Below are 18,735 nucleotides of genomic sequence, written 5' to 3' on the forward strand. Positions count from 1 at the left end.
TACATTGGTGGGGGATATTGGGGCCTAGAGATGGCACAGGGTTGGGGAGGTGCCAAGGAACTCCAATGAAAGTTTAGAGGTTCTGCACACAAGGAGTTGTTCAGACTTTTCACATGCTCAAGTGTAAACTGTATTCTTCTGTATTGGTCTACCAAGTAGAATCAAGCTGTACAGAAATTCCCTTAATGGAATTAATGAGTTTTTCAGTGTGTTTAATCTCATTTATTCTAATAAGCCGTTGTATGGTCAGTGGTGTAGGTTGTTTCCACAATGCAGGAATGCCGACTCAACCTTTGTTCACCAGATATATTATGACTCTCACTTGTAGGTTTCGATGGGGAAGGAGCTATAATGTAGCAAGAAAATTGCAGGATTTTCGGGGATGGTGATGTCAGTATATATCTGTGTGATATGTACCTGATCCTAGAAATGTCAGCTTAAGGCACGATCAAAATGTGTAACCTGTCGATGGGACATGTGCGGTCAATGGTTGATTGTTTGTATCGATTGTATGCTGGGTATAAGGAGTCCTGTACTATCTTGCAACTAACTCAACTGCTATTTGATTGTTTTATATAAGGAAAAGAGTAGACTAGCCTCTCTTCAGGAGAAAAGGTAGGTTTAGGTAGGTCCCTTTTCACTAGGAAGGACAGTGAGAAGTTGGAATCAGGTTGAAGCAGTTGCATATTGCTGGCAAGTACTGGTTCCATACACGTGTTGAAAAGGAGAAATAGGTTGATCAACAGGTAGAGGAAAGGATGTGGGAAAGATGTTTCTACGGTGCTAGGTCGGAATCCGTTAAAGTGTGCAAGGAAGACAAGAGCAAGTTGTAAAGTGTTTTTCCCCGTGTTTCTTGGATGGTTGAAGGCATGGTTGTGAATTCCAAGGGGAACACATGATTCCCAATTAATGGGAGCAGTGAGGAATGGTTGTGCGGAGAGGTTTTGCAGTGAAAGCTCACTGGGCCATGCTCAGGTGGAACCCATCGTTAGATGGAGTGTTAAAGTTGAAAGGATAGGATTAAGACACTAGGAAAGTATAAAAGAGGGCGACCATGTGCTCCATAGGTACCCATAGTTTGGGAAATACCAATCTATACCAGTCTTCACCAATCTATGTGAATAAGGTGTACTGCAGAACTTGCATCTATTGGCCCGCTAGAAGGTCTTTTGATTTAAAAGAGAACTTTTATTATATTTTTTATTTATCAAAGTACCTGCTATTGCTCTTAGCCTCTCGGTAGTTCAATCTTCATGGTCCCACTGTATGTAGGAAGGTAGTAACTCTTTCTTCACCCTGAGACAGTCTAGGGCAGGGGTCTTCAAACTACGGCTCTCCAGTTGTTCGGGAACTACAATTCCCATCATGCCTAGTCATGTCTGTGAATGTCAGAGTTTTACAATGCCTCATGGGATGTGTAGTTCCACAACAGCTGGAGGGCCATAGTTTGAGGATCCCTGGTCTAGGGAATAGGTAGGCAACCTTCCAGATATACCTGGACAATATGGAGGAAATCAAACATCCCCGGGTGAGAGGAGAACACCCTTTAAAAAAAAAAAAAAACAGACCCCTAATAAAAACACAGCATCTGCTCACCTTCCCATCATCCCCCCCTCCCCCCCACAGTAGTGTCCTCTGCGCCCCCCTTATACAGTAGTATCTTTTTCCTCCGCATTCCAGTGTCCCTGCCCCCATCCCGACCCCCCCCCCCAGACTGGTGTCATCTGTCCTTTTTTTCCTCCCCACATGCACACACTCTCACTGTGCAGGAGAGCTAGGGGTGTTATGGAGGGATGGCGGGAGATGCCAGAGCTCTAAAAATGTAAAAGCTATTGATTGGTATATCAGTTTGTATAGGGGGAGACGTCAGCATGCATATACTAGTGTTATGTGTCGAGAGTGCCCTGGATTTTTCTTTGGGTTTCTGTATTGAACACCTAAGTTGGCTATAGATGGGAGCAATTTTTGTTCCTGCAACAATAGGTTGCAGAAAAGAAAGTCACGAGATTGCCTCATGAACACAGTCAGTGTTGAGGGGAAAATTCCTCCTGTGAAGCTTTTGTATTCTCCCAGCGCTAGCAATAATCACATGTAAAATCCGACAGGCTTGTTGTACCCAAGTTAATCGATCAACTTGGATACATTCAGCCTACCCATACATGGTTTGAATCTCTGCCAGTCCTTGCTGAACCAGCCGAGGTTCAAATGGTCTATGGCTGGCTTTAGGAGCAGTAAGACCTGCTGTTGTGATTTAACAGAACCCACAAGTGTGGGTTCTATCTAAGGGCAATCTTTAAAATATACACTAATTTGAGCCTCCTCTAGAGTTCCTAATGGTGAGTACAACATATCTAGTTGGATGTCAGCAGACACATTTGTGTCAAAATATAATTTATGGTCTGTTTCAAATTTGGTATAGTAGCTGAAGCCATACTAGAGTGTTTCAGTGAGGCACCAGGGTCTAGGTTCAGCGTCACCCTAGTTAATGATGAGTGTTATGGGAGCGTGATCAGAAAGTGAGATGTTAACAGTCTGTGGTGGTGATGCGTGGAAGGGGGCTATGATGGACTAGAAGGTAGACAATGTGTGTGTTGATGTGTAGAAGAGAAGACTGTATAATCTTAACCATCCATGAAGTCATCAAGGATAGCCAGGATCCAAATAGAATTTGGTTTTGATTAGGAAAGTAGACCATAGTCACCTATGGGTTCTGATTGTCCCTTTAACAAATAGGACTGTTGTGAATATTTAAAGGCCTTTATATTGGTATAAGCAACCTGTTCCCTTCCTCCAGCATTTTACAAAGTACAAATGGAGTGCAGTTTTTATACCGAGCTTGCTATTCTGTGAATGTTCGTTTATGCTGACTGAGTACCATGCTACAGCTGCAGTATCATGTTTAAACAGCTGGTTGGCTTAACTGCCGTAGACAAATGCCTGAATACCTAACGCCTTCTAATTATAACATAAAAATGCATGCAGTAGCAATCAAGTAAATTCATCATCTTCAATAGAAATTGCGATTTTGAGCCTTACAAATGTTCTGGAAATGGAGCACAGACTTTGCAGCAGCTATAAAATACAGATCCCATCAATGCAAATGTCCACCAATTATATTTTCTTTATAATACAGAAGTACATGTGTTTTTGTTCATGTAGAAACCTTTAGATTGTGTTCTTTTCTTTTCTGCAGAAGAGATTTATTTTAAGTGTTCTTGCTCTGAAAGCTTGTAAAATAAACTTACATTTTGGAGGGGGTGGGGTGCTCAGGTGTACAATTTTTGGTTATAGTGATCTTTAGGCTTAAACCACTTAATTTAGTAAGGAAAGCATGGTTTATTTTAAAAAGGTGTGGGCCTGTGAATGAAATTAAAACCAAGATGAAATGTGAAGCAAAGGTGCATTGCAGCATTCTTCGTGCTGGTAATAGGTGACACTGCAAACGTGTGGATCCATTACTAAAAGCAGTTCTGCCCTGACTGGATTATTTCCCCCTAAAATTCTTGAAGTATGTAAGGACATATTCAGTAAGGCAGTGCAAAGTTCAGTAACCCATAGCAAGCGATCTGGTATATTACTGCTATGATCCAAGCAATGAAAATGGCTAATAGAACCTTGTGCTTTTCTCTTTGCATACACCTACATTCATATGCACGTGTTAATTAGTCTGCTTTTTCATTTATTTGAATTATAAAATGCAGACCAGTACAACTTATATTTTTATATATAACTTCTAATGTTGCAGAGAAATCATAAGGTACAACCAAACCTTTCCTGAAAAATGTTAATCAGATGTGTTGGTGGGAATGGCAATACTATTCTCTAGCACAATTAAAGAAAACACAAGTTATTTATTCTTTGTTTTTTGTTCCTTTTATAACAATGGATATTAGGTGAGCAGTAAAATAGGTCTGCTTCAAAATAGTAAATCTAGGCAAGAATTAGCAACACATTGCTTTTTCAGCCTTATAATTTCCCTGCCAGTTATGATCAGCCAGCTATTTAATGGGCAGCTTGGCACATGCAGTTTAGTATCAGCTGCTGTAGGAAAGGTGATTTTACACGTGCACTGCTTTTTTTTTTTTTTTTTTTTCAGCATTGAATACTGTACATGCTCAGGTTTTTGATATTGTATTTTAGAAAAATAAGTTACCATGCTGCTTAGTAACACATTGTACACAAACTTTTTTTTCTTTAGTTTTTCGGGCTAGAGGCATTAGAACATCTGTCAGTTTTTGTTACTGTCTATGCCCCTGTTGTGGAAACTCACCCTCTCTGTTTTCTACTTCCTCTCCACAGGAGTAGCTAGGCATGAAAATAAATCCCATATTTTGGGTTGATACCAGAACAGTAAGTAAGGGGAAATCTTTCGATGGGGAGACACTAGTTATTGTGACCTGAACACCCTGGGATTCCCTCACTGGGGGGATTTCCCCTCACTTTCTGTTTTGGCTATGGGATAAGAAGGTAAAGGAGATCTCCCCTATGGGACATGGCACAAAAAATGTGACCTTACCCTATCCAAAATTAAATTGTGTTCTACAAGCATATCAGTGATTGGTTGTGCAGGAACATTTGCTACAATGATAAATAACATTTTCTTATTTTTGTATTACAGCTGTTAAGATTTTATTGCTACTTCAATAAAATGTTCCTACAAAAATAAACTTTTCTCTTTCGTTCATTGACCGACACAGCTCTTCATTTTCATGACCGTAGGGTTATACTGCCCCCTATAGGAGTAGGACAGTAGGCAGAGAAAGCTAGAGCATGCCTATGGGGCAGTCCCTGGGGGTATACTCCCACTTCCTGCTATAGGTATTCAGTTTTTTTTCTGCCTAGTCAGGAGTAAGGACTAAGGACCTAGTTCCTTGCTGGGATCTTTGGTCCTGCCAATTTTTCTTATTTAAAAAAAAAAATGTTTGATATAACACAAAACGGAATAAACAAACACATAACACAATTTAAAGTATTATAATCAGAGGTGCAATTTGTGAGTGTAAAATCCTTACAGGACATCTGAGCAAATACATAGAAGTTCCTATTGAATCTTGAAACCTTTGTGGTGTTGCATATATAGGAAAACATGAGTGTCTTACATTAATTCAAGAGCTAATGTTAAACATGTACTTCATCTCTGAATCAAGTATACCCATGGTAGGTTCAGAATGTACTCGTAGAGATGGCATAGCCAAGGCAGTCGCAGGTTTCTCCAATCAAGATCCCCAAACTTTGTCATACTACTTCGGACAACCCCTTTTCATGTATGTGCCTTTGTATAAGGGAAGGATACTATTTACTAATCGTTTCCACCGTGAGACTTAGGGAGAGGAGGGCCTTTTCCATTGCATCGTAATGGTCCTTGCATAAAAAGTAACCGGCTGATTAATGTTCTCTTAGCTACAGTCGGTGCCAAATCCTCTACGAGGCCCAGTAAAGTAGTTTTCATGAAGGGTTGTATGGGGATGGAAGTTACTCAGTATATTAAAGTCAAAACTGCTGCTTTGGGGCAGTGCCAGATAATGTGGGAGAAGTCCCCCGGAGATGAACCACATCTCCAACACTCTGGAGAGATGTCTGAGTTCATCAGGTGAAGTCTTTGAGGAGTGTAGTATGCACGATTTTAAACTGCACAAGCCAATCCCGTAATGAAACTAGGGATCTAAAGGGAAAATCCCAGTCATCATTGTCCAATGTAGGGAGGATGTCACTCTGCCAGCAGGTCCGAAGACCCTCATAAGGGGGCAAAGACAGAAATAAACGGAGTACAAGTTTGATGTGGCTTCTTACCACGTTCTGTAGGAAGTACTCTTTCAAATTCTGATTGGACAACTATACAGAAAGATTGAGGGAATTGGGCATTGGAATAACTAGATATCTAAACAAATAAAGTGAGCAAATATTAGATGTGGAAATAAGTTGAGATAGGGTAATTAGCGAGTGCTGTGACACTACTTGTGAGATTAGTCTAACACCATATCTAGTCCAAATGTATGGGTCTGTAAGTCTGTCAATTTGTGGCAGGGTGTGGTTAAGCCATAATGGTGCAGTTGGGGAAACAGCCGTTTTTTTGGTAACCCTCGCAAGCAAGACCAACCCTCCAGACCTGCACGACAGTGAGATTTGGAGGCAATCCGCTCATAAGGTGCCTGTGTACCTCTGAAAACAAGCAATATAAGCGCTCTAAGGATATACCTACTGCGGCCTCCAGGACAGTGGATGCAATAAATTAGTCGGGGTTTAGCCACCAGACGAGCAGCCAAAAAATACTTGCGACAGTCGAAGAAAGCCAGATCCCTCCATGTGCAATTTTTTTTCTTTTTAAATTTAAATTTTTTCCTTTTTATTTTGTTCCTGTGAGAATCTACATCCAAGTGCCGGGCTGGGCGCCAAACTGGATAATCTAGATCCTTGGGGTCCCCCTAGTCCGGCCAGCGAGCGCGTGCAGACCACAGCTCCGCGCTAGGTTGGCCACAACATAGCCCCACTGGATGGGAGGGGGGGGGGGCTGACGTGCGAGTTTAACGTCTCAAGACTGCATACAAACTGGCTTTGGCCTGGGTCGCAGTGTTTCCTCCTGACCGACAGCACCCACATTGCGATGGAGCGGTATCCCGTCCGGAGCAGTGCCCACCCTGTTCCTGGTGTGGTAAGTAGCTGTCCCCCTTCTACCCCTGGAGGTTTTTGGGGTGGAAGAGGGCCCCTCCCTGGGATCCCTGGGCTCGCCCCCAACTCAGTGGTCTATTGTGACCTGTGCCCCTATCTGCCCACACTCCCCCCGGGGAGGAAATACCTTTTTAGGTTAAATGGGGTGCTGCACTGGGGGTGGGGGGAGCGTGCCACTTGCAACCGAGCGATCGCTCCTCGGGGGGGTGGGCCTGGTGGGGGCGCCTGCCAGGGCCCCCTCCTGCTTAGGGTTTGGTTTTTACGGCCTTGGGACCCCCGGGAGCTGCGTAGCGCCTCCCATTTTCTTGTAGCCCTGTGTGCTATAGATTGGCAGCCATATTTGTGTAGCCTCTACACAACATGGCAGATGAGGTTTAATGTTGAAAATGTAAAGTAATGCACTTGGGTACCAGAAAGCAAGCTACTCACTAGGGGGGTACTGGTTGACAACAGATTTGGCAGTGGCATGCAATGCCAAGCTGCTGCAAGCAAAGCCAACAGAATACTGGGATGTATAAAAAAGGGGATTCACTCTAGAAATAAAGATATTATTCTTCCACTCTACAAGACTCTGGTCCGGCCACATCTGGAGTATGCTGTCCAGTTCTGGGCACCGGTCCTCAGGAAGGATCTGCTGGAACTGGAGAAAGTCCAGAGAAGGGCAACAAAAATAATTAGGGGAATGGAGGACATTAGCTATGAGGAAAGACTACAAGCACTGAACTTATTCTCTCTGGAGAAGAGACGATTGAGGGGGGATATGATATCCATGTACAAATACTGTACTGGCAACCCTAGTATATGGAAAAACCTATTCAGAGAAAGGGAATACAATAAGACACGTGGCCACTCACTAAAACTAGAGGAAAGGCGGTTTAACCTTAAAATACGCAGGGGGTTCTTCACTGTAAGAGCAGTAAGGATGTGGAATTCTCTTCCGCAAACCGTCGTATCAGCAAGGAGCATCGATAGTTTCAAAAAACTATTAGATGGGCACCTTAAAGACCACAACATACAGGGGTATACAATGTACGCTTAACAGCAAACACACACACATCATAGGTTGAACTGGATGGACTTGATATCTTTTTTTCACCCTCCCTAACTATGTACATATGTAAGCCCCGGCGGCCATTTCCCTATGGCTTCCGTTTGCAGATAGCGGCGGCCATGTTTATGGAGTCAGATGGGCGGTGATTCACCGGTGGGAAGCCCTTCCTCTAGTGGTGATACAGGGATATTCTTCTTCCTGATCGCCGTGGCTGTGTGCTGACCGGTGGTGAGTGCCTTGTGGGGTTTTCTCCCCCTTTTTCTGCTATTACTGAGGTAGTGCTGTGCTGGGCCTTGTTTTTCCGACAGCGCAGTGGGGTGTCCCTTGCACTGTTTTTACACTTTTTTTTTTTTTTACGGGTTCCCCGCTCTGTACATGGAGTCCCTGAAGCATGTTTCACCACCTGATCTCCCTTTAGAGGCTGTCGGGCCTTCCAGGGCCCCACAACTGACTGCACTGGAGTCCTTGGTGTCTAAAGTGGACTTGGTCCTGGACCTGCTTTCTCGGTTTTATCAGATCTAGAGTCTGATTCGGCCGCTACAGATGCGAGTTACCCTTTGGGGTCTGCGTCCACGCACCCTGCGTGCTCAGATAGTAAGGATGATTCCTCTGGTTCTCTAGCCGCATATGAAAAGGCGCTAGTGGATGCCCTGATTGTATCGATGCAGGAAACCTTACATATGGAAGATGTGGCTAACACAGCATTAGAGGCGCGGGTCACCTTTTGGCACCCACAGGTCCTCCAAAGCGGCGAGGGTGTACCCCTTTCCTGAATTTTTTGATATTGTCTCAAAGCATTGGCGGTCCCCAAAACGCACCTTTGCAATCCTTAAGTGTTTTGCAATGCCGTACCCTTATGAGGAGTCCCTCCTTAAAAAATGGACGGTAGCTCCTGTAGTGGACTCTCCAGTTTCCAGGTTGAATAAAGCCACTGTAATACCAGTTGAAGAGTCCCCGGTCTTCTCAGATCTGGCTGATAGCAGGTCGGAGGCCTTGACCCGCCATATGTTCACTCTGGCTGGATCAGCACTTAGGCCCATGTTTACCATCGCCTGGTGTCACAAGCTATGACTGAAAGCGCCAAAATTTTACGTCGGCACCTGGAGGAGAAACTGTTCCCTCCTGCTTTTGTGGAACTGGCGGATCATTTGGTCCAAGGGCTACAGTTCGTCTGTGACGCCTCTTTGGATGCTGCTCCCCTGATTTCTAAACGGTCTGTCTCAGCAGTGGTCTTGCGGCGTATTATTTGGCTGAAATGCTGGTCTGCAGTCCAGGCTTCTAAGAAGGCTTTGTCCTTTTTGTCCCTCAGATCTAAAGACAAGGGATCTAAACCCTTCAGAGCCTTCACTGGAGGTTCCAAGAAGTCTTGGTTGGGCAAACCGAGAGCAGGTTTTGCCAAACCTGCAGGTAAAAATTCCTCTGCATTAAGGAGCGCCCTCATCCGTATTTGGGGTGGGGGGAGGACATCTTTGCTGTTTTCTGGATCTGTTTACCTTCCTAATTCAGGACAACTGGGTCCACAAAGTCATTCGCTCTGGCTACAAGATCGAGTTTCAATCATATCCCCCAGAAAGGTTCTTCCTTTCCAACCTGCACTTATCTTATGGATCTTTATGGGGCAGTGAAAGACTTGTTACTTCAAGGGGTGATTGTTCCGGTTCTGACGTCGGAACGTTTTCAAGGTTTCTACTCAAACCTGTTTACGGGTTCCCAGGAAGGAGGGCGAGATGCATCCAATTCTGGACCTCAAGGTGCTAAACTGCTTTGTGTGGGTACAGACGTTCCAAATGGAATCCATTTGCACGGTGGTGGCGTCCCTACATCAGGAGAATTTACTTGCCTTCATCGACATCAAGGACGCCTACCTTCACATCCCCATATGTGTTGTCCATCAGCGCTTCCTCCGCTTTGTCATGGGTGAGGAGCATTCTCAATTTGTGGCGTTACCCTTTCTTCTCGCTTCTGCTCCTCAGGTCTTCATAAAAGTGTTGGCCCCAGTTCTAACATTACTGCGTCAGCGGGGATCGCGATACTGGGGTACCTGGACGATCTGCTTTTACGAGCAGAGCCTTTGACTGCTCTGTTGGCCAACTGGGAGATTACTCTACAAATGCTGAGGGAGTTCAGTTGGATTATGAATCTTCAGAAGTCTGCTCTGGTCCCATCAACGAGCCTAAACTATCTGGGTCTGACTCTGGACTCGGCCTCGGCCAGAGTGTTCCTTACTCTGGAAAAACTCCACAAGTTGCAGGAGGCAATTCGGCTTTTGCTGTCCAGTAGATGGTCATCTCTGCGGGCTTGAATGCGGGTGCTGGGCCTGATGGTGTCTATCTTCTAGGCACTTCTGTTTGCACAGTTCTATACGAGATCTCTGCAAAAGGAGATTCTAGTGAAGTGGAACAAGAATCCTCAGTTTCTGGACGATTTGATCTTGTTGAGCCGGAAACACGAGGAGTCCCTGGTTTGGTGGCTTTGTTCTCCGGCACTTCTGGGAAAATCTTTTCTTCCCCTGTACTGGCCTGTGGTTACCATGGATGCCAGGCTATCTGGGTAGGGAGGCGTCCTCAGGGGAGTGTGTGCCCAGGGGGTCTGGTCTCAAGGAAGAGTCCAGACTACCGATCAATATACTGGAGCTCTGAGCGATCAGACTGTCTGGATCATTGGACAAGTCGTCTCCAGGTACAGATTAAATCAGACAATGCCACCACCGTGGCTTATGTCAATAACCAAGGGGGCACAAGAAGTTTTCTGGCAGCTCAGGAAGCAGGCGGCATTCTAAGGTGGGCAAAACGGTTCGTTCCAGCCCTTTCTGCTGTGCACATTCTAGGAGTGGAAAATTGTCAGGCGGACTATCTCAGTCGACAGGTATTAGACCAAGGAGAATGATCACTTCATCCGGAGGTGTTTCATCAGTTGTGTCTACGGTGGGGGGACTCCCGAGGTGGATCTGGTGCCCTCACGCTTCAACAGAAATGTACAGAGGTTTATGGCACGGTCTCGGGATCCTCTAGCCGACGCCACAGACGCCCTAGTGGCTCCCTGGAGTCAGTATTGTCTATACACCTTTCCTCCTCTCAAGCTTCTGCCGAGATTCCTGTGCAGGATCGAGGTGGAAGGGTTTCCAGTCGTCCTAGTGTAGTGATGGCGAACCTTGACACCCCAGATGTTTTGGAACTACATTTCCTTGATGCTCAACTACACTGCAGAGTGCATGAGCATCATGGGAAATGTAGTTCCAAAACATCTGGAGTGTCAAGGTTCGCCATCACTGTCCTAGTGGCTCCAGACTCGCCTCGCTGATCTTGGTAAGCTGATCTGGTACGGCTGGTCGCCGATTCTCCTTGGAGACTTCCTCTCAGGGAAGATCTGCTGTCCCAAGGACCGATCTTGTATCCGGCTTTACAGTCGCTGGCTTTGACAGCTTGGCCGTTGAAAGCCAGGTGCTCAAGGATAGAGGGTTGTCTGAATTGGTGATTCCTATGCTTTTAAAAGCTAGAAAATGTATTCCAGGAAGATTTACCATCGTACTTGGAAGACATCTATTGCATGATGTGAATCCCTAGGAGTTCACCCTTGCTCCTATTTGTCGACTCGGATCTTGGCCTTCCTCCAGCGAGGGGTCGAGCAGCTTCTGGCCTTGAGTACCATCAAAGGCAAGGTCACGGCCTTGGTGATTTTCTTCCAACTCCGTTGGCTACACACTCCTTGGTGTGTACCTTTCTCCTGGGAGCGAGACACTTGGTTCCCCTGGTGCGGTCTCCATTGCCGCTGTGGGACCTCAATTTGGTGTTGTCAGTTCTCCAGAACCCTTCCTTTAAAAATATTCGGGAGGTTCCCCTGCTTACATTGTCCCAGAAGGTGGCCTTTTTGGTGGCTATTACTTCTGCGCACAGGATGTCTGAGCTGGCAGTGCTGTCTTGTCTTGTGCACCTTACCTAGTGGTTCACTGGGATAAGGTGGTTCTTCGGCCATGTTCATCATTCCTTCGAAAGGTTGTCTCCGATTTTCATCTGAATGAAGACATTGTGTTGCCCTCTTTGTGTCCCAAGCCTAAGCATCCCAAGGAAGTTGCTTTGCATTCCCTGGGTGTGGTTCGGGCAATTACAGTGTACCTGGCAGCTATGGAGTAGTTTTGGAAGTCAAACTCACTATTTGTCCTTACAGATGGACCTTGCAAGGGGCTAGCTGCTTCTGCTGTGACCATTTCCAGATAGATCAGACTGTGATTCAGGCTTATTCTATTAAGGGTCAGGTTCTTCCTTTCCCAGTCAGGGCACACTCTACTGGGGTGCTTAATGCCTCCTGGGCCTTCCGTCATCAAGCGTCAGTGGGCAGGTTTGCAAGGTGGTCACCTGATCGTCTGTACACACATTCACTAAGTTTTATATGGTGGATGTGTTGGCATTTAGGGATGCTTCTTTTTTCCGCAAAGTTTTGCAGGCTGCTATTTAGAGGACTTGTCCTCTTTGAGATTGTTTTCTTTCAGGTGAGCTCCAGTTACCTGGTTGCCTATGATATGCCTTGGGAAGTTTGCTTTTTTCTGCTGTTCCCATCCCTCATGTTTGACACTGCTTTGGGACGTCCCTACGGTCATGAAGATGAAAAGCTGTATCCGTCAATGAACAAAAGAGAAAATGGGATTTTTGACTTAACTGTAAAATCCATTTCTCTGATGTTCATAGATGGACACAGCACCCGCCTCTCTTTGGAGTTGGGTTTTTTTTCTTCGGACACTGCTTGTTACCCCCAGGGATTGCACCATCAGTGTGCTCAAGCTTTTGTCTCTTCCTAGCATCCTACTCCTATAGATAGCAGTATAACCCTATGGTCATGAAGATGAAGAGCTGTGTCTGTCAATGAACACCAGAGAAGTGGATTTTACGGTAAGTCAAGAATCCCTTTTTTTTTTTGCAGTACTTCCACTTCGTGTACAGCCAATATAAACATTGACTGTTTTTTAAATATTTGATGCATATAGGAGCACTATCCACTTTAACTATTTTCAGTCACTTTCATTAAAATATTTATGTCCTTCACTGATATTTTTTGCATTAATTAAAAGAAGTATGGGTTTTGGCCTTTCCCGAGCCTGGTCTGGCTCTGTGACATCAGCAGACAGCGGGCTTTAGCCTGCTATCTGCTGAAAACGGGTCACAGGTGTGCAGAACAAACTGCACTCCTGTGATCCACAGGAGAAGTACAGTCAAATTATCTTCAGCTGTACTTCTCCTTTAACTACTTGCCTACTGTGCACTTAAACACCCTTCCCATCCAGGCCAATTTTCAGCTTTCAGCGCTGTCACACTTTGACTGACAATTACGCGGTCATGCTACACTGTACCCATATGAAATTTTTATCATTTTTTTCACACAAATAGAGCTTTCTTTTGGTGGTATTTAATCATCTCTGGGTTTTTTATTTTTTACAAAAAAAAAAAGAATAAAGACAGAAAATTTTGAAAAAAAAAAAAGTTTTTCTTATTTTCTGCGAGTAAATTTTTCTCCTTCACTGATGTGCGCTGATGAGGCGGCACTGATGGGCACTGATGGGCACTGATGAGGTGGCACTTATGGGCACTGATGAGGTGGCACTTATGGGCACTAATATGCCGCACTGATGAGCACTGATAGGCGGCACTGATGAGCACTGATAGGCGGCACTGCTGGGCACAGAGGTGGCACTGCTGGGCACTGAGAGGCGGCACTGACGGGCACTGATAGGCGGCACTGATGGGCACTGATAGGCGGCACTGATGGGCACTGGCGGATGGCACTGGTGGACACTGATGGGCGGCACTGATGGGCAGCACCATCAGTGCCCACACTCAGTGCCCATAGTGCTGCCAGTCAGTGCTCATCAGTGCCTAGATGAGCAGGCACTGATGGGCACTGACTAGCAGCACTATGGGCACTGATTGTGGGCATTGATGGGGGGCACTGATGGCGGGCACTGTGTGTGTTTTTTTACCTTTAGTAATCAGGGCACTGGTGATCAGTGCCCTGAAACGCAATTTTTTTTGGAAAAAGTACACTTTTTTAATTAAAAAAAAAAAAAAACAGTAAAGTTAGCCCAATTATTTTCTGTAATGTGAAAGTGAATGTTACCCCAAATAAATTGTTACCTAACATGTCATGCTTCAAAATTGCGCACACTCATGGAATGGCGACAAACATTGGTTTCTAAACATCTCCATAGGCAACGTTTTAAACATTTCTACAGGTTACAAGTTTAGAGTAGCAGAGGAGGTCTAGAGCTAGAATTATTGCTCTCGCTCTAAAGATCGCGGTGATACCTCACCTGTGTGGTTTGAACACCGTTTACCTATGTGGGCGCGACTTGCGTATGCGTTTGCTTCTGCGCGCGAGCTCAGAGGGACGGGGCGATTTACATGGAAGAAAAAAATTGCCCTTTAAGCCTGTTTGGCGGAAGCCACGTATGATGGCGCCTCAATCCTTCAAGGCCATAGAGTGGGTCCATCCTGCCCTCACTCGACTTCCTGCCTGGGACTAGAGTGGACTGAATAATTTTCCCCGCTACTGATGGCTCCGGTAAGCGTGGAAATCGACTAGGAAGCATCAGGAGGGGGGTGGGCACCTCTCCTACCACCCATAAAAGGGATCCTGGGGTGAATCCGCCACTTTGGACCACTTTTATGTGAAAGAGGACCGCAAGCCGTGTAGAATAATTCTAGGGTTTGGACAGCTATCTGTTGCCATACTACCGCTATTTAAAGTCAAAATACCGACGTAAATACACAGTGGGCGGTCTGGAAGTGGTTAATTTTGCTGAGATATCACTTGTGGAAAGGTAAGACGGGTTTGCCATGGTATTGGTTCGTTCCTGTAGCCCTATAGAAACTATGGTACCTAATTGTTTGCACTGCTTGCAGTACACTTATTAGTGTCTCTTGAATAGTATTTGCTTTTACATAAGAAACTATCCAGAGATGGGGAATTGCTTGCCTTTATTCACTTATAGAACGTTTAAACTTCCACCATTCAGCTTAGTCTCGGTGGGATTACCAGGTGTTACATCACACCGCAGGTCGCCCCTATTACCAACAGCTTTCACCCAGCATACTTCTGTACTTTTGTCACAAGGACTTCGCTACAACACAGTCGATACATTGGTTGCTGTGTATCCTCCTCCAGACATGGTTACCCCATTTCTGCACCTACTTCATGAGTAACTCACAGGGGACAACCTCACTTATAGAATTAATAGAAACCAGGTGCATGGGAAAGGTATAAAAAGGTCAGGCTAATATTTGCTTTCCTGATTGGCTGCAAAAGACTCAAACCACTCAGAGTGACAGTGCTTTATTTTCACCGGAGCAGGAGCCTAGTTTAACACTGGTCTTTGCATTTGATTTCAGTTCTGTCTCAGGTACACAACAAGCGGCATATGAGCTATATGACCAAGGCAGGTTTCTCTGAAACTTTCAGAATTTATCAGACAACTATAACAGCCTTAAGTCAGCCATCACTGTCAAGAGCCCAAAAGTGCCTGGCTTCTTCTCTACCTTCACTATCTGAATCAGAAGTGGAACTACCTCCCTTAGAAAAGGTAGACATGGAAAACCTTTGAAGATGACCTGGAGGTGGTATTAGAGGAGGTCATAGAAGATTTCTCTCCCATACACCTGATGTTATAGTTTCAAGCAATATTTATGCCATTTGATATATGCTTACGTTTGCTGTACGCAAAAGCCTTGGTATAGTCACAATCGATTTTTCTCAGTCTTACTATGATGGGAACTAAGAGACATGCAAAGGCATTCCCCACTAAAGAACAAATAGAATAGGTATTTTTTGACGATTGGGTTTCTCATGAAAAGGTTTTCACTCCTCTAAGAATCATTGTGGAGCTATATGCATAATAAAAAGGACTTACTAAAAAGTGGATTGTTCCAGTAAAAGACACTGCTTTCTCAGTCCTAAACATCTTACTGTGTCTTAAGGCCCGTACACACGTACCGATCGTCGGCATACAAACGTCGGCGGACGAAAGATCTGCCGATTGTACGCGTGTTAGTATGGTGCCTCCGACAGATGTCTGCGCACAATCCGCGGACAAAAGTCTTTCGTGCAAACATGAAAATTTTTGTCTGCGGACACCAGAACGGACGATTGTTCGCCTGTCAGTACAGAATTCGGCCGACAGACCGCAGATTTGCAAGACTGGGCATGCTCAGAAAATTAAAAACACAGGGAAAGTTAACCATTACATGACATCACTTCTGCAGTCAGCTGAAGTCTGCAGACAAAATTCTTGTGCTGTCCTTGTGCTGTCTTTGCACTTTTCAACAGACACCGACATCCCGGGGAGAAAAGACGAACATTTGTATGCCGACGATCGGTACGTGTGTACGGGGCTTAAGAGTGGAGGGATATTTGTATTTCTCTGGGTCATAAACATCCCAGACCTTTGTAGCCAGTCAGTGGTTTCAGAGGGGTACAACACAAAGTTCCAATCTCTAACCCTCATCATTTTCTTCTCTTAAACCACACAAAATCTGTCAGATTTACAAACTACAGTATGTTGAACGATATCTTGTCTCTAGTAGTGGTTCTGCTACCTCTAGACTTCAGGTTTAAAGGATTCTATTCAAACCTGTTTATGGTACCAAAACAGAATGGGAGTATTTATCCTATCTTGGACATGAAATCCCTGAACAAGTGTCTCATGGTCGGGGAGGAGTGTTTCGATCTTTCACAGTTCAGGGAACCTGATCATCCAGGAAAGCAAAGCTCCTGATCAACATCTTGGAGATCAGAGTAATTGACTCTGTGCCACTAGACCCACCTTCTCTAGGGACATCCAATCAGGGTGCAATCAGACAATGCCATGGCAGCGGTCTATACCAAACATCAGAGTGGAGCCAGGGGTCGGGCAGCGAGGATGCCCACTGTGCCCTTACACACACTGCCCACATGGAGTAAATATCAGTCCATTGCATTTTTCATGGGCTTCCTCATTTCATCAGGCCACAGTGGCCCAGGAGGCTGTAGCTGGCAGCCATGGAACTTTTGTTTTATTTTTTACATGGAGGAGGAAGGGGTGCATTGCCAACACTAACTCTGTCTTAGGCTGAGTTCACACTGGCATTAAAAGCAGGGGTTTGAGAGCCATTAAAAACGCCCCTCAATCGTCTATGCAAAACATACAATAGACAGCACATTGTGCTGTTTACACTATCAAAACAGGAAGCGTTAGCGTTGCTTTGCTTACAGATTAAAGTCTGTAGTAGTCCCCCTAGTTGTAGTATAACAGGCCCTGGTAAGGAGGAATGCTGGGCTCTGTAGTGCCCCTAGTTGTATTATAGCAGGCCCTGGTAAGGAGGAATGCTGGGCTCTGTAGTGCCCCTAGTTGTATTATAGCAGGCCCTGGTAAGGAGTAATACTGGGCCCTGTAGTGCCCCGACTTACCAGGTAGCAGAGCTGCAGCCAGTTGTGGGTGAAGTAGCGGTAGCCGGTAGGTGTATGGAGTAGGGCTCGGACACAGACAGGTCCCGGGTAATGAGTCTCATGTCGGGCATTTGGAGCTCGGACTCGTGCAGTGCACGGTACAGGCGGAAAGCAGGGCCTCCTCGGCCAGTCCATTGGGGGGGACAGCAGTCCGTGGGTCGGGTTGCTCTGCAGGCTTCGCTCTCCTCTCCCACGAGGAGCTCCGTGTTCGCAAGCCCGGCCGCCGCCGCCGCCACCACTCTCATCAAGTGCCAGCGCCGCCCACCCCGGAAGTGACGTCAAGCTAAACGATTTTGCAGTCACCCCGAATCGATGCAGAATCGCGAAAGGGTCGCATCGTGATGCATCAATTCGGCGATTATATTCCGCAGGCCTACTGTACATAGCACACTGCTAAACTCTGCACATAGAACACTGCTGAAGTTGGCACCCTGTACATAACGTAGGGCTGAACTATGCACTCTCTACATAACGCACTCCTGAACTATGCACTGTATATATAAAACACTCCTGATCTATGCTGTCCTGAAATTCTCACTCTGCATTCTGTACGTAGCACATTCATGAACCCTGCACTCTGTATGTAGCACACTCCTGAATGGGTAGGGGATCACACTTGGTATCTTTGCCACCTCATTCTGTATACTGCTCTGTACATTCCCTATTCAGCAGCACTACTACTTTCTGCACTAAGTAAGTCATCTTAGATTCTAAGTAACCACTACCCTTTAAACCATGCCCCTTATTTAGCGCAATGCAAACCACTTTTGCAGTGCCGCACTACGCTGTCTTTTCATCTGTGTCTAGGGTCCAACTTGTGATTCTGCACACAGGCCCTCTGATTTCATTAAACGCCCCTGGCTCATCAGATTTCTACTGAATGAACGGCTTTTATGTTTTTGCACTTTAAACAGATATAATAATACCCTTTCAATGGTATATTTTAAAAGATTAAAAGGGAGCTAATAGGAGAAGTTCCTTGTTAAAGCTTACATGTACTTTAATCATTTTAAAATGATATGGAGGCCACAACTACTTTACATTCTTAATAGCTCCCCATGTTGGATCCCTCAGACATTCTCAACAAAAAATATTAGTGTGTTCCAAAATCTAGAAGAGAGGAACCCCTAGAAGTATTTTATAAACTTAGGGTTTCCTAAGCATCTGCGAGATCTTGCAGCCCCCAAACTATGGATCTAGTGTATGTCCTAGATCCCCATTTTCAACACATGGCTGGTTGAGAGTCCTGGTCCTCCTATAATAATCACTCACTAGCTGTAGGACCAAAACCCACTGCACCAACTGGAAACTAACTATTATACCAAAGTGTATGCTACCTGCATTACTCTATATCTTGTGGGAAATGTTTAGAATGCTGTCAGGCTTCAATTGGGCAATAAGAATTTAATTAAATACACCCCACTGTTGCATAAAGACTCATCGAGTTCCTTAGGCTTGGCATATTCCCTCAATGGCAGCAGGCCAAGATTGACGTGGTATCTGTGTTGTACACAAACCTTGTCCTGAAACAATTTGACCAAAGGCAAACT

This window comes from Pelophylax lessonae (genome assembly GCF_965119305.1).
Source record: "Pelophylax lessonae genome assembly, chromosome: 2".
NCBI classification, from domain to species: domain Eukaryota; kingdom Metazoa; phylum Chordata; class Amphibia; order Anura; family Ranidae; genus Pelophylax; species Pelophylax lessonae.